The sequence below is a fragment of the Rana temporaria genome, chromosome 12, assembly GCF_905171775.1.
Source record: "Rana temporaria chromosome 12, aRanTem1.1, whole genome shotgun sequence".
In the NCBI taxonomy this organism is placed as follows: Eukaryota; Metazoa; Chordata; class Amphibia; order Anura; family Ranidae; genus Rana; species Rana temporaria.
This window is the reverse complement of record NC_053500.1, coordinates 10219329-10242826: the sequence shown is the minus strand read 5'-3', so window position 1 is coordinate 10242826 and position 23498 is coordinate 10219329. Positions and strand designations below refer to the sequence as shown.

At 46.0% G+C, this 23498-nt stretch overlaps 1 long non-coding RNA gene across 1 annotated transcript in view; it reads left to right on the top strand.

Moving 5' to 3' along the window:
* Positions 1–23032, top strand: part of LOC120918584 — a 154804-nt gene extending 131772 nt beyond the window's left edge. The window contains exon 3 of the long non-coding RNA XR_005744422.1: positions 22904–23032. This is a non-coding gene — a long non-coding RNA (uncharacterized LOC120918584). The remainder of the gene's footprint in view (positions 1–22903) is intronic.
* The last annotated feature ends 466 nt before the right edge of the window (positions 23033–23498 follow it).

Below are 23498 nucleotides of genomic sequence, written 5' to 3'. Positions count from 1 at the left end.
GCTTTGTGAATCAGGCACTTGCGATGAAAACTTGCGGCGGTGCAGTTCTACGTGAATCTGGCCCAAAGTTTGTAGTCCTTCCACACACTGTCCAACTTAAAAAAAAAAAAAGTATTGGATCCCCATAGATTGTTTCTATTGACTTGCGTGCTTTTCATTTTAAATATGAAATCCTGCCTTCCAGCAAGAGCGGAGTTTTTCTTTAAAGCATAAAAGATGAGCGGCTTCTTGACTGGCAGCGGTGGGAAAAATAACTTCCCACATGCTCTGTCTGAACAGTGTTACAGATAATAAATAAGGAGCCCGTTAGAACTTGACTCTGCATTATATAAACCCGTTATGGAGCCGTGTGATCCTCATTATCAGCCTCCACACTGCCGCAGGAATGCCCGGCTATTTAAACAGTGTAGACAGACAAAGAAATGCCATCCTGTCAATCCGCACTGACAAGGTTGCAGGTCAAACAGTAAGCCTCCATATTGATCCCCCTCATCGTTTTGATCTTCTATAGATTATTCCTGGCTTTTATGAGAGTGTTGAGGGAGAGCTGTGTAGTCTTTTGATACTGTGCCGGAGCTGACCCAATTAAACCCGAATGAAGTAAACAGTTGTGATGTGTTTCCTAATTGTGCCCACCGCCTGACAAACAAAGAGCAGAAAGAAGCAGGTAGATGAATTTCACTTCTGAAATCTACTCTTCTATTCAAAGTGAACTTTATTAATCAAAAGCAAACCTAGAATTCCATGAGACACCTACGTCAAACTGCACGAAACAAAAAGACTTTAGTGCCTTACCTTCTCAATGCGGCTAAGTGCCTCGTCTCATGTTTATAGGAAAACCAAATAAGATGGAGGAATGGTTTACCAAGGTCAAAGAAACAATGCAAAATGAAAAGCAGAAATATCAGCTCCAGGATCGGCATGACATTTTCTATGGTATTTGGGCAGCTTCTCTATGACTAAACCCTGTAAGAAACGCTTTGGGGCGGAGCAGTTTTCACGCTTGTGTTGCTGAATACACTTTTTAAAAGGAAGTGACCTGATCGGTGTGCAGCCCTTTGTAGATTTGGGTGATTGTTTGCACTTTACGGCCCGGATTCTCAGAGGACTTACGACGACGTAGCACCATGTACGCCGTCGTAAGTCCGAATCCGACCCGTCGTATCTATGCGCCTGATTCTTAGGCCTCGTACACACGGACGGACTGTCCGATGAAAACGGCTCGCCGGACCGTTTTCATCGGACATGTCCGTTTGGAGATTTCTGTCTGATGGTTGTACACACCATCAAACAGAAATCCGCGCGGACACGATACGCGGTGACGTGGCCGCGACGATGACGTGGCGACATGCGGGGCCCTGGAAGTTCAATGCTTCCACGCATGCGAGGGCTTTCGGCCGAGCGGACATGTCCGGTGAGTCTGTACTGACGACCGAACATGTCCGACGGACAGGCTTCCAGCATGCTAAGAAACATTTGTCCGCTGGAAGCCTGTCCGATCCGCCGAAAAATTGTCCGGTCGGACATACAGACGACCAGTCTCAGCAGACATGTTCGGTCGTGTGTACGGGGCCTTAGAATCAGTTACGCATAGATATCCATTAGATCCGACAGGCGTAAGTCTCTTACGCCGTCCGATCTTAACTGCATTTTTTTTTACCGCTAGGTGGCGCTTCCGTCGAATTCCGCGGTGAGTATGCAAATTAGCTAGATACGCGAATTCCCGAACGTACGCGCGTCCGACACAGTAAAGTTACAACGTTTACATTAGGCTTTTCCCGGCGTAAAGTTGCCCCTGCTATATGAGGCGCAGCCAATGTTAAGTATGGCCGTCGTTCCCGCATCGAAATTTGAAAAAGTTACGTTGTTTGCGTAAGTCATCCGTGAATGGGGCTGGACGTCATTTACGTTCACGTCGAAACCAATGACGTCCTTGCGGCGTACTTTGGAGCAATGCACACTGGGAAATTCCACGGACGGCGCATGCCCGTCTAAGTTGCGGCGGATATGTTACGCCGCCGCAGAGATACGCCGCTGGACGTGAATCTGGGCCTACATCTACAGAGGATGCCGGGGAATACAACACACTGAAACATCAAATTATTTATTTATATCCCAGATAACAAGCAATTGGGCTGCAAGTTTGAAAATGACTTGCTAAGCTATTGCTAGACATGCCGGGCTTCACAAGTTTGTTGCACAATTGCAGCAAGTCTGCATTGCATGACCCCCAGATCAACTTTTTTTACAAACATTCTGCACATTCTGGTTCAGTTATGTGGTGCAATAGTCATCCCACCACAGGGGGTCACTGTGGCTGAATTTTTCCTGCTGTAGACTTGCAGAGCTCTTGCTGTAGACTCACCACTGCAACTTTGCTCTTGCTAGAGACTTGCCAGTCACTTCAGTGGGTATACATAAGTTTACAACCACTTTACCCACTTCAGGTCTGCCCCATAGCAGTTTTACTGCTACAGGGCTTCACCTATGTGGCGAATCACATATATATACTGTACATAATTTGACTTTTTCGGGAAGGGGATGCGCATGTACGCTGCCACCGGCTTGCTCCCATTGTAATCACACACAGTGGGAGCCCAGTGGCGGGTACCATTTTGACTCAATTTACGCCGGCACCAGCCGATTATCGAGCAGAGAGGTAGAACAACAGTCTGCCTATGCATACAAGGCAGATCACCGTTCTGACAGGAGGGAAGGCATGGATCCTGTGTCCCTGCAAAGTAGTAATTAGATCCATGTCCTACCCTAGTAAAAGCACCTCCCACAGTTTAGAAAGACAGTGGCTAGGCACACAGTTAACCCTTTGATCACCCCTGATGTTAACCCCTTCCCAGCCAGTGTCATTAGTACAGTGACAGTGCATATTTTTGCGCAAACCAATCAAAATGCACTTATTGGGATTTTTTTTCCAAAAATATGTAGCAGAATACGTATTGGGCTAAATGTGTTTTTCTGCCTCATCTATCAGCAGAGGTCAACAGGAGTTCCAGGGTCGAGGCCAGTGTTTCTGGCAAGTTCATGGGCGGCAAGGCCTCGTCTTCCGGGTCGACTTGGCTGGCTTAGTGCTGGACTTGCGGGCCGAGTCGCTTCTTTTCCCCATCGGTGCGCGGAAGAATAGGGAAGCAGACGGTGACCGCAAAAGGGGTGCAAGGCTCCACTGGATGCCTATAAAACAGCTGATGTGTCTGGCAGGTTTGCGCTGCAGCCAGGAGGAGTCAGGAGGACACAATACAAGGATCAGGAGGGCACAGTACAGGGATCAGGAGGGCACAGTACAGAGATCAGGAGGGCACAGTACAGGGATCAGGAGGGCACAGTACAGGGATCAGGAGGGCACAATACAGGCATCAGGAGGGCACAGGACAGGGATCGGGAGAGCACAATACAGGGATCAGGAGGGAACAGTACAGGGATCAGGAGGGCACAGTACAGGGATCAGGAGGGCACAGTACAGGGATCAGGAGGGAACAGTACAGGGATCAGGAGGGCACAGTACAGGAATCAGGAGGGCACAATACAGGGATCAGGAGGGAACAGTACAGGGATCAGGAGGGAACAGTACAGGGATCAGGAGGGCACAGTACAGGGATCATGAGGGCACAATACAGGGATCAGGAGGGGACAGTAAAGGGATCAGGAGGGAACAGTACATGGATCAGGAGGGCACAGTACAGGGATCAGGAGGGAACAGTACAGGGATCAGAAGGGCACAGTACAGGGATCAGGAGGGAACAGTACCGGGATAGGGAGGGCACAGTACAGGGATCAGGAGGGCACAGTACAGGGATCAGGAGGCGGCACAGTACAGGGATCAGGAGGGGGCACAATACAGGGATCAGGAAGACACAGTACAGGTCCCGGGACACTGCCTGGGACACAGCCACCCTGTTACACAGGGCAGGTAAATAATATCCCTTTAAGTATTTTCCTGCGTATGGCCCGTGAAGTGTTCTGCCCTTTTCCTGTGTGAGCCTCGTAGGTGGATGAATTATTGGTTATTTATAAAACTGGATAATTTAGGGCAATGGAAAGCTCCGTCTTCTTTACTGAATGGGTAGACTGGTCCAGTTGGTTGCCATCTGCCATCAAACTCTTCTCCTGATTCCACTTGTTGCATCACTCTGAATTGGAGGCTGACGTCAGCAGATCAAAATAGTGGAGAGTGACAAGCGTATGTGCGTCTCTGGTGGGGTCTGAGGAAGGACTGTTACTTAGCAACTTCATTTCATCCCTTCTCCATCGCGGGAGACAAGTGTCATATTTTCTCCAGGCCCCTTAAACAGCAAAGGAAATGGATTCCTTTTGTCTCGTCTGTAACACCGGTGACCACGTATGTTACCTTCTTCTCCGAGAGATAAAATAGAATTATTAAACAAATGCTGAAGCCGGTGCTACATAAGTATATTTGTATCTGCACATGAGACCTAGAGTGTGGTTTGGAGTTGTAACATTGTTGCAAAAAATTCTGTGTGCAGTTTGTCTTTGTTTTTTTAACTACTTCGCACCCAGACCAATCAATTCTGGCAATTTTCTCCTAAAACTCGGAACCCCCAATCATCATATATATATATATATATATATATATATATATATATATATATATATATATATATATAGAGAGAGAGAGAGAGAGAGAGAGAGAGAGAGATAGATCTCTCTCTCTCTCTTTCTATATATATATCTATCAGTAAAACCTTGGTTTGAGAGTAACTTGGTTTGAGAGCGTTTTGCAAGACAAGCAATTTTTTTTTATAAATCTTGACTTGATAAACAAGCGATGTCTTGATATACAAGTAGCGTCTTGTCACAACTGAGTATAACAGAGAAGAGAGGCATCGCCAAGTGTAAAAAAATGAAGGTACAACATTTGGCAACATATTACTACACTCAGAGGCGCCTCTCTTCTCTTTTATACTCTGTACCTCCTGCTGGATTTTGCTTCTAATCACCTTGTGGAGGCTTCCATTTGTGGACGGACATTTTATGGTTACACAACCAATCACATTGCTATAATCTTTTTATATGGACTATAAACTGAAGGACTTATGAATAAATGGTTGTGGAACGAATCATCTGAGTTTCCATTATTTCTAATGAGGAAATTCGCTTTGATATACAAGTGCTTTGGATTGCAAGCATGTTTCTGGAACGAATTATGCTCACAATCCAAGGTTTTAGGCTCCATGCACACTGAAGCTGATAAAAGCTATAAAAAAACGCCAGTAGCTTTGCAGGGAGTCTTTCAACGTTTTTTAGCAGTTTTGCAATAGCTTTAATCAGCGTTTTTGAGTGTAGCTTTTTTCTTTTTTTTTTTTTACTTTTTTTTTAACTTTTTTTGTGTTTTTGAGCGTTTTTAAGCGTTTTTGGCAGTTTTTCGAGAATCAAGGAGAGTCAAGACACTCTCTACGTTGCAGATAGAGAAAGAAGCTGTGTGTTAGTGGGCATCCTGACTCTCCTGTAGTCCAAGTGAGGGGGCGAGCACGACACTCCACACCAGGGAGAAAGCCTTGCATTACTGTGTGGAGTTACAGACAGAAGAACAGGAAGTGAGGATTTCTCAGAAGAAATAAGGACATTTAAAAGCAAAATGGAAGGATGAGGTAAGTGAAGGAGGACTGCACTAAGGAAAAGGAAGCTATTTTGGAAAATAAAAATTGTACCTTTACAACCCCTTTAAAGTAAAATGACGCTAGGTCTTATTTTTGGGGGTAGGTCTTATTTTCGGGGGAAACACAGTAGTTGCCTGATTGTAATGCAGAGTCTTGGGCTGGAATTGACCCTGAAGAAGAATGCAGCCAATGAAGTCCGAGCCCCATGTTCTGTATACTTGTTTCAAATTACGCATCCTAATATCGTGACAAAACAATAGCTTTCTGGAAGATGTTATTGTTTATATACCCTTCGCGTTGTTTTCAATGATGCCTCTTTTGCTTTATATTCAGTGTAACTCAACGTGTGTTTTTCCTAATTCCTGTGAGCTAAACAAATGCTGGTTCACATGGACAGGTTGACGCGTTTCCATTCTTCTATCACACAGAAATAAAATCATGTACAAACATCAGAAGTTTCATTCCTTCTCAGAGAAAGACTCTTCTGCCTGGAGTTCAGTCTCATTCTCCACCCACAAAACTCAATTACAATTTACTGGAGGAAGATTAATCACTTCATGGAAAAATTGATTTACAGCTACAATGTAGCAGCCTATTCTGATGGCTGTCACAATGATTACTATTCCAGTTATACCAGACAAAGACTTGGCAGAGACAGGAAGACAGAGTCTTAGGCCCGGATTCAGATAGGAGTTACGACGGCGTATCTCCGGATACGCCGTCGTAACTCTGAGTGGCGGGGTCGTATCTATGCGCCTGATTCGTAGAATCAGTTACGCATAGATTTCCCTAAGATCCGACCGGCGTAAGTCTCTTACACCGTCGTATCTTAGGCTGCATATTTACGCTGGCCGCTAGGTGGCGCTTCCGTAGATTTACGCGAGGAATATGCAAATTAGGTAGATACGCCGATTCAGAAACGTACGTCCGCCCGGCGCATTTTTTTACGTCGTTTACGTAAGGCTTTTTTACCGGCGTAAAGTTACCCCTCATAAAGCAGGGGTAAGTCATGTTAAGTATGGATGTCGGAAACGACCGAACAGCGTCGTATTTTACGTTGTTTGCGTAAGTCGTTCGCGAATAGGGCTGTACGTAAGTTACGTTCACGTCGAAAGCATTGGCTTTTTGCGGGTTAATTTGGAGCATGCGCACTGGGATACGTTCACGGACGGCGCATGCGCCGTTAGCCAAAAACGTAATTTACGTGGGGTCAGCCTTCATTACCATACAACACGCCCACTGCATGGAGAATTTGAATTCCGCGGGCTTATGCCGGACCACATACGCTACGCCGCCTTAACTTAGGGCGCAAGTTCTTTCTAAATACGGAACTTGCGCCCTAATTTACAGCGGCGTAAGGTATCTGAGATACGTTACGCCCGCCGATAGATACACGATTGTATCTGAATCCGGGCCAATCTATCTATCTATCTGTCTGTCTGTCTGTCTGTCTGTCTGTCTGTCTGTCTATCTATCTATCTATCTATCTATCTATCTATCTAGATTTATACTGTTCTATGTTTAATTCCTTAGTATTACATAAAAGTAGTAGTATATTACCCACTTCCCCTCCAGGAAGGTTTACCCCCCCCCCCCCTTCCTGACTAGGCCATTTTTTTGCGACATTGTACCCAAATAAAATTGACATCCTCTTTTTCCCACAAACAGAGCTTTCTTTTGGTGGTATTTGATCACCACTGCGGTTTTTATTTTTTTGAGCTATAAACAAAGAACAACCTGCTGTTTTTTTTTTTCCGCCTTCCTCTGGATATAGAATTGGGTATATGGGATTGTATGATATTATTTTTATTATTACATTTTTTTTTTATGGTTGAACTGGATGGACTTGTGTCTTTTTTTCAACCTGACTAACTATGTAACTATGTGACCATTTTGAAAAAAAAATAAATAAATTTTTTACTTTCTGTTCTAAAACATATACAATAAAACAAAATTTAAAAATCAATTTGTATTCTGCTACATATTTTTGGTAAAAAAAATCCCAAGCATATATTGATTGGTATGCACAAAAGTTGTAGCATCTACAAATTATGGGATATTTTTATTATTTTTTTATATATTTTTTATTTACTAGTCTATAAACAGCCTGTAGTGAGTGGAGCCTGATGGTTCCCTCCCACAGCTATGCAGGGTGACTGGTCTTGTCTCCACCCCCTCCTGTAGTTTCTATAGGCAGCTTGTAGTGGGTGGGGCCTGCTGGGTCCCTCCCACAGCTCTGCTCTCTTTCCTTGTGCAGAGTGACTGGTCTTGTCTCTGGCTCCTCCTGTAATTTTCTGCTGACAGCATGTAGTGGGTGGAGCCTTCTGGGTCCCTCCCACAGCTCTACAGGGTGACTGGTCTTGTCTCCACCCCCTCCTGTAGTTTCTATTGGCAGCTTGTAGTGGGTGGAGCCTGCTGGGTCCCTCCCACAGCTCTTCTCTCTTTCCTTGTGCAGAGTGACTGGTCTTGTCTCTGCCCCCTCCTGTAATAGGCAGCTTGTAGTGGGTGGAGCCTGCTGGGCCCCTGCTGCCTGTGCAAGCACAGTGATGATATTACTATTACAAGGTAATACATGGGTTTGCAAAGGCATGTGGTGCACATAGAGTAGATTTCTGTCTTTTGTGGTGACCGAGGAATTTACTTCAATTGAAGTTTTTGTGCTCGGAGTTCAGCATTCATTTTTTGTACACTGTTTAAGCGGAGGAGTCCCATGATATTTCCAAATCTTCCATGCATTCTGTCACTGAGCCCCCGTACCCTGTGCTCTATTAACATGCCGCCCTGGCGTTTACCCTGCCAACGCCGTCATCTGCTCAGTTCCTGAAATCCTGCCCGAAATGATCTCTCATCCTCTTATGAACATGGAGCTCTGCATATTTTTTTTATGGTTGAACTGGATGGACTTGTGTCTTTTTTCAACCTGACTAACTATGTAACTATGTTGTAATGCCTTGAATGTAGGGCTGTGGAAATTAACTATTAATTCCTCGATTAATCGTTAATTTTTTTGATCGATTAAAATTCTTTTAATCGGTACTCACCTCTCCGCCGGCTTCCGGGTCTTCAGGGAGGTCCGTTGGAGATCCGGTGACATCACAGACACCGGCGGGGCTTGCCGTGTCCATCTTAAGGGCTCCTTTGCTGTGCCTTCATAGGCCCCGTACACACCATAGAATCCATCCGCAGATAAATCCCAGCAAATGGGTTTCAGCGGATAGATCCTATGGTGTGTACACGCCAGCGGATCTTTTTCCGCGGATAAATCTCCCCTGGGATGGATTCCAGCAGATCGAATATTTGCTGACATGCACAACAAATCCATCTGCTGAAGTCCATCCCAACGGATGGATCCGCTGGTCTGTACAGACTCACCGGATCCATCCGTCCAAAGGGATTCCCCGCACGTGTCGTAATCATTTGACGCATGCGTGGAATTCCTTATATGACAGCGTCGCGCCCGTCGCCGCGTCATAATCGCGGCGACGGCGCGACACGTCATCGCCAGAGGATTTCCGCGCGGATTTCAATGCGATGGTCAGTACACTCCATCGCATAGAAATCTGCGGAAATCTTTGAGAGGATTTATCCGTGGAAACGGTCCGCTGGACCGTATCCGCGGATAAATTCTCTCGTGTGTATGGGGCCATATCTGCATGCCGGCGGGGACCTTACTATCTGCCACACACAAGGGCTATTACCCTTCCCTCTTTCAACCTGGGATTCTACAACCATCCACTGGGAGTTGTGATAGTTCCCTTCACGGGACATCTACATGCCGACGGACTGATGTTAACCCCTCCTCATCTGGATTCAGCAGTTGTATCATTGTACACATTTTTATACCAGTATCATACTTAGCTACGTGTTTTTATGACTGCTTTTGCTACCGTTTGGTATTACTCGCACCATTTTTACAGTTTATGTAGCTACATCGATTTTATCTCCAGTGCAATATTTATTTTGTTACCTACTTGAAGACTATAAAAGTTTTAATGCTATTCCCATCGAGCGCTGCCTTTGTGTGTTTTTTGTATCCTGCTATCCATTTTTGCAGTGGTTGGTAGCTGCACTGGGAATCAGCCTGAAAGGAGATCAGCAAAATGTAGTTGGATCTGTATGTGCGTTATAATTAAAGGGTCACTAAAGGAAAACAATTTTTTTGCTTAAATGACTGTTTACAGGGTATAGAGACATAAAAGTTAACTGATTCCTTTTAAAAACGATTAAAAATAGATAAAAATCAATCATATAATGTGCCTCTAGTTTCACTTTCGGTTTTAAAAGTACATACATGAAGTTCCGGGTGAGAGGTGAGTCGGGAAGACTCACAGAATAAAAACAAACAAATCCAGGGCAGTGTTTTGTTTTTAAAATGAATCTGATTGGTTCTGAGGAGTTTTAGACACACAGTAATGACAGCTTAGACCACCGTGAAAAGCTCCCAATACAATGGTTATAAGGAAACAGGCAACCAGGAAGTGTGGAGATCACAGCAGAATTACAGCTACTTCAAAGCAAAAACGAACAATGAGGACATGAAACCAGTACTGCAGTAAGGTAAAGGAAGTTATTTAGCTAAAAAAAAAAATTCCTTTAGTGATCCTTTAATCGAAATTAGTCGATTAATCGATTAAAAAAAATAATGAATTGAACACAAAAATTTTAATCAGTAACAGCACTACTTGAAAGTAAAAAAAGATGCTTATATCCAGTTAGATACCTAAAGTTCCCCTGTGACCTTAGAGTCACCTATAGAAAAAAGCAGGCCAGCCATAGAAAAGAAGCGAATTAGCGCTCACTTTTCCGGTTGCCTGTATCTTGAAACATCAACACTTTGCTGTCCCCTATTTCCCGCAGTGTGAATACCTCCTCCTCCAGCTGCCTGTAGTCGTTTCTACAGCTGGCTTGTACATCGCTACAGCATGTATGAGCCAGCATTTAGGGGCTGGTCTTCTTTTATTGATCTGTGAATACAGTCTTAAAGCGGACCTTAAAATAAATGGAGGGGATTGGTTCCTGTATATGCCGCCCCTCCTGTCCAGGTGTAAAGCCCTGTACACACGGGCCAGAATCTTGTCAGGAAAAAACTGTTGTTTTTCCTGACGAGATTCTTGCCACCCGATTGTACAAACACTCCTTTCAAAAGAACTGCGATTATTTTGGAACGCGGTGATGTCATCGCATACTACGAGCATGCACTCATCACATTCAATGCCGTCGCCACCATCTTGCTGCACCCTACCTATGCCTAGGAAGCTACCGCGCACGTGTCAAAGTCATTTCGAGCATGTGCGGGTTTCCACTGCGACAGGTAAGTATACACACTCTCGGGTTTCTCGGCAGGAAAACACTGCAGAGAATCACGACGAGAAAATAGAGAGCAGGTTCTCCATTTTTCTCGTCGAGATTTTAGGCAGTTTTCTTGACGAGAAACCTGAAAGCCTCGATCACACGCTCGGTATACTCGGCAAGAAAGCTCTGCCAGCAGTTTTCTTGCTGGTTCTTGTCGAGTTCACCGAGCGTGTGTACGAGGCTTCAAACCTAATGTGACAGGGAAGGCCACATGGACCCCCTGGAGCATGGGTGGGGGGTCGCCATTGCAACCCATGTGACCCCCAGAGGCTACGCCAGTGCATGTGTCCTATTATCTCTTATAAAACATAATTTTAATAACAGGATCGTTTGAAATTTTTGGCCTGCATAATGTGGATGTCATAGCTGAGAATTGTATCTTTTTGTATAAAGAGCCTGGGGTTGGCACCTCCCCAGTGTCATGGCACTGCCTGTGACCAGTGCCAGTATGACCATTGTCCATCTTAGGTGTTGAAGAACTTTGTCAGGCCGTAAATTACAGAGACGTTTGTGGAGGCCATGCACCGTGTTCTCTAGCAGAGAGATATAATTAAAGAACACATATTAATCCTTCGAGGACTCGGAAGCATTGGACTAGAACTCCGAAATGACTTCCCTGTTGAGTTAGAGGATTGAGCTATAAAACCAGGATGTGTGACTGTGGATTTGTCAGTCATTGAGAAACGTATTTCACGTTACCAGACGCGGAGCGGACATTATGAAACTCGTTTTATGTCACTGTAAAGGACGACCTGTCTTGGTTGATTTCTTCTGCTGGATGGTTTTGAAAATCTGATTTTCATGCTCTTGGTTACCTTGTGGAATGTGAAGCTGGGGGAGATAATCGAGTTTGCCAGGAGTTTAACTGTAGTTTATTGTTGGCACAGCCTTGTGGGTTTACTTCCAGATCTCTGACGGGCCTGCTGTATTTCCTGCTGTCCATGCAATCACATTTTATATTATTGCTCTGGAGAAAATTGTCCTAGGCATCCCCAACCTATTTATGTGAGAATGCAAAAGGAAAAACTGCGCTAAACAACAAAAAAATTGAAGATCAAAGGCAGCAATTTGATGAGATAAACACAAAACAACATAATAGAAAATGAAACTGCGCCAATAAAAGCTGGCAACCAAATGCTAGCATTAAATGTCAAGGAAAAAGTGCAGGACAGAACAGCACCATGAATTGGACTTCTGTGAAGAAACCACCACCTTATGGAAAGCCGATTACCAGAACCAACAGGCAAATGAGCATTGAGCATAAATTCCATCCACGGGTTGAAACACCAGACAGCAGGGATTCAATGGGCAGAGGTCCGATGGTGAGCTTAGAGACTCATAGACATAAATTTATTTTTATTAAACCTTTTATACGGAATTACGCTATGGTCCGTCTCTTCTGTGCATATATGAACCGTGACCTTGCATCTATGAGTTTCTAAGCTCACCATCAGACGTCTGCCCATTGAATCCCTGCTGTCTGGTGTTTCAACCCGTGGATGGAATTTACGCTCAATGCTCATTTGCCTGTTGGTTCCGGTAAGCGGCTTTCCATAAGGTGGTGGTTTCTTCACAGAAATCCAATTCACGGTGGTGCTGTTCTGTCCTGTCTGTGGGCTCTGATTCTACATATTTGGGACTCTTTTTGCATCTACTACCATATCCATTCATTTAGATCTGGGTTTTAAACAGGACTTTTTCCTTGACATTTAATGCTAGCATTTGGTTGCCAGGTTTTATTGGCGCAGTTTCATTTTCTATTATATTTATGTGAGAAGATTCTGCAGTCTCTGTGACTGTGGATGGACCCAGAATCTATTCATACTCTGTTTTTACCAGGCGTTTGGTTTGCACGTCGCTAGTCCATCCCATTGTTTTTTAAATGTTGTTTTTTGCCACAGGGGATCGAAAAGTGTTTTTTTTTTTTTTTACTGCAGACTAGAAGTGACACCTTCACACGTAGTGTTTGACGAAAATAGTGTACCACAGGAACCCCTGCCACTGAGCCTAGCAGAGCACCCACAGTGTACCACAGGGGCCTGCCCGGCCTGGGCACCCCTGACTCCTGAGCCCAGCAGCACCCACAGTGTATCAAAGGAACTCTGAGTCAAGTAGCGAACCCACAGTATGTCACAGGGACCTGGGCACCCCGGACTCTGAGCCCAACAGCACTCACAGAGTATAACTGGGACCTGGTCACCCCTGACTCCGAGTCAAGAAGAACACCCACAGTGTATCACAGAACCCACAGTATGTCACAGGGACCTGACTGACTGAGTCCAGCAGCACCCACAGTGTATCAAAGGAACCTGGACACCCCTGACTTCAAGTCAAGAAGAACACCCACAGTGTATCACAGGGACCTGGGCACCCCTGACTCAGAGTCAAGTAGAGAACCCACAGTATGTCACAGGGACCTGGGCACCCCGGACTCTGAGCCCAATAGCACTCACAGAGTATCACTGGGATCTGGTCACCCCTGACTCTGAGTCCAGGAGCACCCACAGAGTATTAAAGCGACCTGATCAACCCTGACTCCGAGTCAAGTAGAGAACCCACAGTATGTCACAGGGACCTGGGCACCCCTGACTCCGAGTCAAGCAGAGAACCTACAGTATGTCACAGGGACCTGACTCTGAGTCCAGCAGCACCCACAGTGTATCAAAGAAACCTGGTCACCCCTGACTTCAAGTTATAGAACATCCACAGTGTATCACAGGGACCTGGGCACCCCTGACTCAGAGTCAAGTAGGGAACCTACAGTATGTCACAGGGACCTGGGCACCCCTGACTCTGAGCCCAACAGCACCCACAGTGTATCACAGGGACCTGGACACCCCTGGCTCTGAGCCCAACAGCACCCACAGTGTATCACAGGGACCTAGTCACCCCAGACTCTGAGTCAAGCAGCACCCACAGTATGTCACAGGAACCATGGCATCCCAGACTCTAAACCCAACAACACCCACAGTGTATCACAGGGAGCTTTGCACTTCAGTTTCTGAGCCCAGCAGCACCCACAGTATATCACTAGAACCTAGGCACCCCTGGCCTCAAGTCCAGCAGCCTCCCTCATATCATCTTCATCATCCTGGTAGATGGCAGCAGATTTTTATCAAGAATGTCTTGGTACATTTTTCCATTCATCCTTCCTTCAACACTATGATGTTCCCACCTCCAAACCTCACTGTTGGTATGGGGGGTTGTGACGGTATTGGTATGATATCCCCGTCAAACAGTCCCTTTTTCCCATAACAGAACATCACAGAACCATCCACACATGAGACAAGCTTACTGCTGGAACCAGACAGACTTTTAATGGTATAACACAGAGCTTATATGTGGTTACAACTGTTACAATGACAATCTCCGCCCCCCTCACACAGTGGGGGGTCTTCAATACAGATCCTTTGAAATAAGGATATTTCTTTGAACTAATCAGTATCTAGCCGGTTCGGCTCCGCTATGTTTAACCTGATCAGACACATTCCTTTATCAATTAACATTTAGAACAATACACACAAGAGAGTCAATTAACTCTTTGAAATAGGGAGCTGGCTGAGGAAGGGTCATTAACATATCAATCAGCATGTAACACATGAACCCTTTTTACCTCTAACACACACAATATAACTAAAACAAGCAGGGAGAATTACACTGAAGCATATGCTTCACAATGGCCCCCCTTTTTCTCCCTGCTCCGGCAAACCCGGTTGGACCTTTCCTGGTCCAGTAGGGTTGACGGGTTCAGAGCTTTTAGTCCGAGGTTAACTCTGTTTGGCGTAACTGACCTCCCTTGGCAACTGTTTCAGACTCAGGTATGCCACCGGGTCGTCAGATCACACGCCGTTCAGTCCCCAAGTCTTGGTGCAATCTGCAGAGTCACCAGAAGTCAGTGTGAAGACGGCGAATGGGTCTGTGCGCCGCCGTCTAGGTGTCCCGCTATGGGAGTGCAGGTTATGGCTCTGAAGTGACAATCACAGGAGATTCATAAAAAAAAAAGAAAAAGTTATATTTGTTGAAATGCTGTAGCACTGGTGCTCAGAGTCCGGGGGGGGGGGGATCAGTGCCCCATAGGGTCAGCCACCCTCTGCTCCCTCCGCAGCCGCCGGTTCTCCTCTTTGAGCTTCTCCAGCTCCATCTCCAGTTCATGGAGCCTGGGGGGGTCAGCCCGCTGTGACCTCAGGTGGTTGTTCTCCTCCTCCATGCGGCTTATGCACTCCTCCAGCTCTATGTACTCACGGATCAGATCCTGCTTGCTCATGTCCTGCAGGCTCTCCACGTGGTCCTTCATCATCAGGAATTGGGTGCTCTCCTCCAGTCGCTTCTTCTCCTCCCAGGTCAGCTGGTTATACAGCTTCCAGGACCTCTTCTTCTTGGGGGGTAGCCGGCGGTGCCTCTTTCTGCCCAGCTCCCTCCAGGGCCCCTCCGGCTCATGGCTGTCACCCATGACCAGCTGACAATGGTGTTCCCTGTTGTCTGTAATAACAGATTGTACCATGAGGGCTTCGTAAGGGGTGCCCAATGGTTCTTCCTGACCCAGCTCCTGGGGATCCCAAGCCGAGTCTACACAATGGGCTGCTGCTGGTGGGCGGTACCCAGGTTGAGACCAATTTGACCTGGTGTTGTTGTTCATGGGGCAATTCTGCTTGAAGTGACCCAGCTGTTTGCACCGGAAGCAGCGTTGTTCGTTGTCCTCCTGGCGTGGATAGCAAGGGCTAGATGTCACCGGTCTGTTAGGAGGTTGGTATCTAGCGGCTGGTGGGTGTGAGGGCGCCGTTGGTCGTGGAGGTTGTACCTGTGGTGTGACCTGGTTCGTCTTGCGAGTATCTGCATATTCATCCGCCAATTTCGCGGCCTCTGGTAGAGTCATGGGCCTGCGATCTCTCACCCAGTCTTTGACGTCCGTCTGGATGTGATTGTAAAATTGCTCCAGGAGCATTAGTTGCAAAATGTCCTCTGCGGTGGTGGCCTGGCTGCTGTTAACCCAGTTAGAGGCCGACAGGGATAACTGGCATGCCCATTCCGCGTAAGAGTCTTCCATGGTTTTGCGTGAGTCCCTGAACTTCTGTCGGTGGGACTCTGGGGTTACTGCATAACGAGCCAGGAGCACTTCTTTAACCCGGGCGTAGCTATGGATATCCTGATCTGGCACGGTCCGGAAAGCATCAGAAGCTTTGCCTGACAGTTTGCCTGACAATATTGCGACCCACTCTCCTCTAGCTATTCGGTGCAGGTTACATTGTCGCTCAAAATCTGCCAGGTAGTTATCAATCTCACAGTCCTTTTCATCAAAAGCTTTAAAAGCGCTAAACGGAACCTTCCTTGCGTCTGCTGTGCTGTACTCACTGTTTGGAGGATGTGCGGCTGCTGGTTGGACTGCTGCCAGTTTAAACTGTAGCTCTGCATCTCTTATTTGTTTATCCTTCTGTAGTTCTGCGTCTCTTATTTGTTTATCCTTCTGTAGTTCTGCGTCTCTTATTTGTTTAGCCTTCTGTAGTTCTGCCTTTGCTAACAGGTCCATCACTTTCAGCACCACATCTGCCGTTGGGTTCGGACCGAACCATGCTTGCTTCTCTCTCATTACTTTGTTGGCTGGTGATTCCTCCTCCTGAATCACTGGTGTCTCCATCTCTTGTACTGCTGGCGTTGCTGCAATCCCGTCCTCCTGGTCTCGCTCCATTAATTCTGCTATGATGACCCGCTTGGTTTTGTTGCTAGCAATCCTTCCACAAACTTCCAGTAGTTCTTCCAGTGTCTGCTTGGAATCCGGATGTAAAGGGGAATAGAAGGGAAAATCCCACTGCTGCCAACCAATTGTGACGGTATTGGTATGATATCCCCGTCAAACAGTCCCTTCTTCCCATAACAGAACATCACAGAATCATCCACACATAAGACAAGCTTACTGCTGGAACCAGACAGACTTTTAATGGTATAACACAGAGCTTATATGTGGTTACAACTGTTACAATGACAATCTCCGCCCCCCCCTCACACAGTGGGGGGTCTTCAATACAGATCCTTTGAAATAAGGATATTTCTTTGAACTAATCAGTATCTAGCCGGTTCGGCTCCGCTATGTTTAACCTGATCAGACACATTCCTTTATCAATTAACATTTAGAACAATACACACAAGAGAGTCAATTAACTCTTTGAAATAGGGAGCTGGCTGAGGAAGGGTCATTAACATATCAATCAGCATGTAACACATGAACCCTTTTTACCTCTAACACACAATATAACTAAAACAAGCAGGGAGAATTACACTGAAGCATATGCTTCACAGGGGTGTTTTTGGGGTGATGTGCCATGTGACCTCCAAACATGTTCAATTTTGGTCTCATCTGACCGGATTATATTCTCCCCGTATTTCACAGGCTTGTCTAAATGTTGTGCAGGAAACTTTAAAGCGGGAGTTCACCCTAAAAATTGTTTTTAACATTAGATTCATGCTCATTTTGTCAAGGGGAATCGGGTAGTTTTTTTAAAATCGAAGCCGTACTTACCGTTTTAGAGATACATCTTCTCCGCCGCTTCCGGGTATGGGCTGCGGGACTGGGCGTTCCTATTTGATTGACAGGCTTCCGACAGGCTTCCGACGGTCGCATACATCGCGTCACGAGTAGCCGAAAGAAGCCGAACGTCGCTGCGGCTATATACGGCGCCTGCGCACCGACGTTCGGCTACTTTCGGAAAATCGTGACGCGATAGATGAGACCGTCGGAAGCCTGCCGGAAGACTGTCAATCAAATAGGAACGCCCAGTCCCGCAGACCATACCCGGAAGCGGCGGAGAAGATGTATCTCTAAAACGGTAAGTACTGCTTCGATTTTAAAAAAACTACTCGATTCTCCTTCACGAAATGAGCCTCAATCTAATGTTAAAAAAAAAGGTTTTAGGGTGAACCTCCACTTTAAACAAACGTCACCATGCTTTTTCTTCCGCAATGGAGTCTTGGCATGGTGAGTCTGCATAGAGGCCATGGCGTGGGAGTGCTTTACTTATTGTTTTCTTTGAAACAATTGTACCTGTTAATTCCAGGTCTTTCCCTGAAGCTCTCCACAACTGTTTCTTGGCTTTTGGACAACTCTTCTGATAATCCTTTTCACTCCTTTGTCAGAAATCTTGCGAGAAGCACGTGGTTGTGGCCGGTTTATGGTAAAATTATGTTCTTTCCACTTCCGGATTATGGCCCCAGCAGTGCTCACTGGAACATTCAGACGTTTAGAAATCCTTCTGTAACCAATGCCATCAGTATGTTTTGAAACAATAAGGTCTTGAGAGGGCTCTTTGCTCTTACCCATCATGAGATGTTTCTTGTGTGACACCTTGGTAATGAGACACCTTTTTATAGGTCATCAGTTGAGACGGAACCAGCTGATATTAATTTGCACTGACAAGGGGCAGGATTCTTTTCTAATTACTGATACATTTCAGCTGGTGTCTTGGCTTTCCATGACTTTTTGCACCTCCCTTTCTTCATGTGTTCAATTTTTTCCCTGTGTCATTTTATTACACAGAACTTCATTTCTGAATGTATCCTGTGTCATTCTATTTCATTACACAGAACTTCATTTCTGAATGTATTTGTTTTGGTGTCTTTGTATGTGTGGATTGCATGGGTTGTTACCGACATGTGGTGAAAATGTCATTACCTAGAAAAATGGCAACGTGTTCAATACATAGGCCCAGATTCACAGAGAGCGGGCGCACATTACGCCGCCGTAGCGCAAATAATATACGCTACGCTGACGCAGTGCAGAGAGGAAAGCATGGAATTCACAAAGCCAGTGCTGCCAAAACTGCGCTGGGTTTCAAAGGCGTACGCCGGCGTAGGTGGAAGTGGGCATGTGCCATGCAAATGAGGCATGACCCCATGCAAATGATGGGCCGAGCGCCAGACAGATACGTATCACCAACTGCGCATGTGCCGAGACGAGGACGCATCCCTCTGCGCATGCTCATAACCACGTCGGAACAACTGCCTAAAATACGCCGGATCACTGCCTACGGCGTGAACGTAACCTACGCCCAGCCACACACACGTCCAACGTAAACTCCGTGAAATACGCCGGCTTGTGTTCCCTGGTGCAGACCTTTGCATGTCTGCTGCTGGGTTACACCTCCTTTATGGGGCTTAACTTTACGCCGGACGTACAACTTACGCGCAGATCGCGTAGCCTGCGTCGGGCGCACGTACGTTTGTGAATCGCCGTATTTCCCTAATTTGCATATTTGAATAGAAAATCAATGGGAGCGCCACATGCGTCCAGCCTAAATATGCGCCCACGCTACGCCGGCGTAGGCAAGTTAGGTCGGTGGGATGAAGCCTGTTTTTAGGCGTATCTTAGTTTGTGGGTCCGGCGCACAGATACGACAGCGCACATTTGCACTTACGCGGCGTATCTTGAGATACGTCGGCGCAAGTGCTTTGTGAATCTGGGCCTTTTTTTTACCAGCTGTATGTGTACAATATACTAGTAGCCCTTTTATTTGAAGGTAACTGGAGTTTCTGCTGTTGCTTTATATTGGTAATCTTCTTTTTTTTCTGCCTATTCTATTAATATCCCCTGCTGTGTCTGGTAATATGTACAATACATGACAAGAGAAATTTGCTGTATTTATTGTCTCCTGTCAACTACATTGTTCATGTTTGACATCAGTTACTGCTGTAATAAACAGAAAATGCCTTTCTAAGGGGCAGGGGATGCAACATGTGCCAAATACAAAAGCAGTCCTTGTCACAGTGATTGGTATCTGCGGGTTGCCGCTAGCAGGGGATCTGCACATTGATTAGTCCCTTTGAGTAGCTGTACTTTGTGCAGACAATAAGAGCCGCCAGAAACCCAACTGAGACGGGGCACAAGCATTTTATTTCTCTCTTTTTTTTTAATAAACGGAGAAAAACATTGATACTTTCATGTAATTTGGAATGCAGGCAAAAAAAATCAATATAAAACAGCCATTCAATAAAAAACATCTCTATCATAACCCCTTTGTATTCAGTAATGTGTCTGAGTTTAGCCTATCACAAGCCTTACAGTGATTGTAACTGTGCAGCTCTTTTTGCACAGAGTGGCCCCGAACCTCGACTACCGGGGTCCCTCGACGACTCTCGTGGCTCCTCCCCACATCAAATAACCCCCCTAGGAGAAGGGCTCTCCTGGGGGGGTTTGTCAGAAACCATGATCTAGATCGAGACAGAAGTACAGTTAAATCACACTTGTTTAATAATAATAATAAAAAGATAAACAGAGTAAGCATAGTCAAAACATAGCCAGAGTTCAGGAACCAGATCAGATAGTCAGTCAGGCCAAAGAGCCAGAGATAGATGTAGTAGAACAGCAAGCAGGATCAGGAGCCAGAAGGGATGTCAGCCAAGCAAGTCTTCAACAGGAACGCAGGAGATGGTCTCTGTGATGTTGACCAAGGCAAACGCAGAGGGCAACTGAGCTGGAAGGCTTAAGTAGCCAGGACTGACGAGCAGGATCATCAACAGCTGAGTCACTGTGGAGAGATGGGAGTTGGCAATTAGCCGACAGCTGAGCAGCCAGCTCAGAGAAGGAAGGGCTGAGCCCATCCCTGACAGGGTTCCTGAGCCCAGCATTTGCGTCCATAGACACGGATGCCAGACTTGGCCCCGCCCCCGGATTTGATTGACAGCAGCAGGACCCAATGGCTGAGTGTCTCTGTGTGAACATGGTCCGGAGCTGTCAGACTGGGGAGCCACCTACCGCTGTGTCTGGCCAATCAGAACGCATTTTGAAGGCACGGCCATACCTCCTGAAGTTGTCAGGTACGTACTTACCGAGACCGAGACGCTGAGGGCGGATCACCTTTGAAACCTGGCGCACTCCGCCCCCTGGAGTTAAGACAGGGGGGGAAGCGCAAGGAGACACCGGTACCAGCGAGGTAGCTGAACTTGATAGCAGGTGCTGGACGGAAGATTTAGTCGGTAGAACTTTACTAGAGGCAGGTTGTAGGTCAGGCAGCAGGACAGCTTCAGGTACACAGAGCACGTTTCAAGGGGCAGAGGCTGAAAGCGGGTCCGGGGTGCAAGCCGAGGGTCAAGGGCAGGAGAAGGTAGCAAGTCCAGAGATACAGGCCAGAGGTCAGGGGTTGGAGACAACATCAAATCCAGGGACGTAAGCCAGAGGTCAGGTTCAGGAGAGAGAGCAGAGTCGTGCGGAAGTCCGGGTCAAAACCAGGCAGGTACTGCAACAGAAAGTTCAAGCAGGAGCTGACGACAAACCAGCAACCTGTCATGAGACAGGGGCTGGTTTAAATAGGCCGGTCAGGCCTCTGATTGGTTCTGGGGGGTGCGCGCCCGTGTACGCGCCATGCAGCCGGACCGCGTATGCGCGCGTGCCGTTCGTGAAAAGGGATGCGCCGGAGCGCTGTTCCACCGCGCATGTGCGCCATTCGGTGGCTGGCAAAGCTGGTTCCCTGACAGAAGTTTTTTCACCTTAATGCATAGGATGTGAAAAAACACAAGGGTTTTACAACCCCTTTAAGGTACATTTCATCAAAAAACGATCCAAGGTTTAAATACATAAAGCTGAAGATTTAGGTATGGCAGTTTTTACAATCAGAAAACACTTAGCGTTCATTAAAAAAATGCAAAGTGTTCTCTCAGTGGCACCAGTGCTGAGTGCATAACCTCCTGCGTTCACAATGCAGTAGAGCATCCTCTTGGTACAGGACTCAGAAGCTAGTGGAGATCCCTAGAGTAGTCCCGCCTATTACAATGATTTCCAGCTTCCACAGGTATGACACAGACATACTTATAGTGGTCCAGGTTGGACCAATGTAACTACGTAAAAAAAGCCACACTTAATCTTCTTCTTCATCTGAAATCGCATGTCAGTGCGACTTGGAAGAGATCTGTTCAGGAGGTGTGGCCGTGCATTCGAAACGCGTTCTCATTGGCCAGACACAGCGGTAGGTGGCTCGCCAGTCTGACAGCTCCGGACCACTTTCACTCAGCCAGCTTCCCTCCAAGGCTTATCGAGGCCTCAGCTGCTTGCTGATACAGCACTCCTAGACTCCTCCACAGAGACATCCCGGCGGCTCTCCTGTGATGCTTCATATGGAAGCACCCAAACCAAAAAAGAGGTGAACCTACCCTCACAAGTAAATATCCTTGTATACCTGAGAGCCCTGTCTTTAGTCGCTCCTCATGTAGAGGTTACCGCCGTAGCCAAAAACATATATGCAAAAAAAAAGGGGGTTGTATCACTCTGGGAAACGCTAAAGAACAGAAAATCCCAGGGGATATAGAGGGCTACTACAGGCTGTAAAGGACAATGATCAGGTCATGAATATAAAATATAACAATTTATTATATGTGATATAAATCCCCAGTGGCCCAGAGGAGCGAAGGCCGTAAAAAGACGGCGACTCAGAGATTTAGAACCACCCTGCGGCTGTATATAATCATACGGCAGTCAGGAAGTGGTTAAAGTTAGGGTGCGTGTTATACACCTGTGCGTGTTATACGCCGATAAATACGATATATATGTATATAAAATACCTGAACTCCATTGTGATTCCAATATACTTTTTTAGCACCAATAGGATCGCCTGAAGAAGCGTGTAGCGATCCATTGGCGCTGACACTGTGATCTCATATGGGTGGCCTTCAGCCAGAAGGGACCTTCCAGGACTACTTTTTAACCATTCTCTAGGCCACCCGTGCGATTTTCATGTATCAGCATTATATCTGTTCTTATATATGGGATAGTGTATTTTCCAGATATGTTCCTGTTTTTTCTTTTATCATGTGTTTTTAATGTGATTGTAGCAAATAAAATATTTTTAATATAATTTGAGACCATTTTTCTTTCCTATTTTGGGATCTTAGTGGCAACCTTTAAAGTCCCTTTTCCTCTTTTTTTTTTCTTTTTCCTGTTTTAGCCAAGAGGAAGTTGGTGGGAAAGAGTCCAGCTGTCCTATGGTGGTGTGAGTCTACATCTCCCTCACTAGGAAGAGCCTGGTGGATATCAGCAGAAGGCAACCAATGACCTTGTGGCTAAGTGAGTAAGCAACCCTATTGATGAAGAGCTAGTACAGTAAAAGCCTTGGATTGCGAGCATAATTTGTTCCGGAAGCATGCTTGTAATCCAAAGCACTTGTATATCAAAGCAAATTTCCCCATAAGAAATAATGGGAACTCAAATGATTTGTTCCACAACAATTTGTTCATAAGTCTTTTAGTTTATAGTTTATAGTTTACAGTTTATAGTTTACAGTTTATAGTCCATATAAAAATATGATAGCAATGTGATAGGTTGTATAACAATAAAAATGTCCGTCCACAAATAGAAGCCCCCACAAGGGGATTAGAAGCAAAATCCAGCAGGAGCTCCAGAGTATAAAAGAGAAGAGAGGAGCCTCTAAGTGTAGCAATATGTTTACATTTAATGAAGGTACAACATTAAGCAACTCACATGATTGATGATTAATAGAGGCCCATCTAAGTATGCAGGCATCTGGGGTTAAGCTGTCTGCA